At 57.6% G+C, this 1,522-nt stretch overlaps 1 protein-coding gene across 7 annotated transcripts in view; it reads left to right on the top strand.

Moving 5' to 3' along the window:
• AMOT (angiomotin) overlaps window positions 1-1,522 on the top strand; it is a 66,335-nt gene that overhangs the window by 11,893 nt on the left and 52,920 nt on the right. The window contains exon 1 of one of the 7 annotated variants that reach the window (XM_014955244.1): window positions 88-198. The exons of 5 other annotated variants lie outside the window; for them this stretch is intronic. The gene's annotated coding sequence lies outside the window, so the exon portion shown is untranslated. Of the gene's footprint in view, window positions 1-87; window positions 199-873; window positions 889-1,522 lie in introns of those variants that run through there. One more of the 7 variants, XM_014955248.1, reaches the window with a different exon arrangement.

The following is a 1,522-nucleotide window of genomic DNA, read 5'->3' as shown; positions in this document are numbered from 1 at the left end:
ACCCGGCGGAGCCCCGTCCCGCGGGGCGCCCGCGCCGCAGAGCCCGGCGGAAGGAGGCGGAGGAGGGAGCGGAGCTGCCCGGCCCTGCCCTGCCCGGTGTGAGCCCGCTGCCGCGGGGAGCCTGTGCCCGGGGGACGCCGTCGCCGCCCCAGCCCCGCGTCCGGCCCCGCGGGGCTCCTCCGGCCTCGCCTCGCACAGGTAACCGCGGAGAAGGAGGCGCGGAGCGGCGCGGAGCAGAGCAGCCTCCCCCGGCCGCGATGCTGAGGGCCGCCCTTCCCTGCCGGGGCCGCGGGAGCTGCCGCTGACAGCGGAGGCTGCGCCGGGCCACTTCCACCGGGACGCTGACTTTCCCGTCTTTTTGTTTATTCTGCCGTTCTTGAGATACCGCTATCCTCCTTCCCAGCACCGCGGGCACGTCCTGTCTCACCGTGCCGGATTTTTACCCCTCTATCTCCATTGCCCGTCTGAAAGTGTATTTATTTTTAATAAAAGAAAAAGTGGAGCCACAAATCCAGTTGATAGCACATTCCCCACTCTGTGGAGCCTGGTTTCTTTCTGCAGTTTAAAAAGTTTACTTCCCCCCCCCTCCAGTTTTATTGACACTGAGGATGAAGAAGGATTTGCAAGTGAAAGCGCCTTGAAATACAACATCTTTTAGAGAGAGCTCTGCAGTTCGCCTGTTAAGTCTCGAATTCCACCCTTTGCCCCTGCTGAATCCACTGTTCTGCCCTTTACTCTCTGGGGTAAAAAACTAAACAACAACAACAAAAACCCGAGGGGAAAAAAATACCTTTGGCAGCAGGGAAGCTTTGTGTGACTGACCCAACGAGCTACAAGTGTCCAGTTTCTGAAAAGAAGAAAACCCTTTTGTCTTCAGCAGATCAGTAGGTAAGAGACGTGCTCGTGGCACAAGGGACTCGGCGTTCATTCTTGCAGCCAAACCTGGGAGTTAGACCGGCTCTGTTCTCTGTCAGCTTTTGCCCATCGCTTCTCTCTCCTGTAGAGATTACTCTTCATCTTGCAGAATTCTTGCCAAAAAAAAAAAGCAAAACACACTTGTTCACCCATTTCACGACTGGCTGTAAATAGCCAAAATTAATAGTGATGTACTTGTGTGTAATTGGATAAAGTAAAGTCGCTGAAGTGGGTTTCCGTAAGGCTGTGTTTGAAAGCAGCCGCGTTTCTTGCGGTGCCAAAGTCTCTTCCATCTCCTCTTTCCCCCCCAGCCGCTAGACCCGGCTGTGTCAGGGCGGTAGAGGCCAGTGGATGGTCACTGTTGTGACAGGCTGAGCCTGGGAAGACTCTGTGATGTGTATTTTAAGCAGAGCGCTATAGAGAGGGAACTCCTTTAACATCCGGCTCGCACGCGGTGAGGCGCCACCAGTTCTTGCCGCGCCTTCCCCCGCTTTCAGCATCTGCCCGGCCAGGGGCGGGAGAGCGGGACCCTCGGCCGGGGAGCCTTGGCCGCAGGCCCCTTCAGCTCCACGGGTGTAGCGGGACGCTGCGGAGACCCGGGGGCCGC

The sequence above is a fragment of the Calidris pugnax genome, unplaced genomic scaffold, assembly GCF_001431845.1.
Source record: "Calidris pugnax isolate Ruff unplaced genomic scaffold, ASM143184v1 scaffold38, whole genome shotgun sequence".
In the NCBI taxonomy this organism is placed as follows: domain Eukaryota; kingdom Metazoa; phylum Chordata; class Aves; order Charadriiformes; family Scolopacidae; genus Calidris; species Calidris pugnax.
This window is presented reverse-complemented; position numbering and strand designations above follow the sequence as displayed.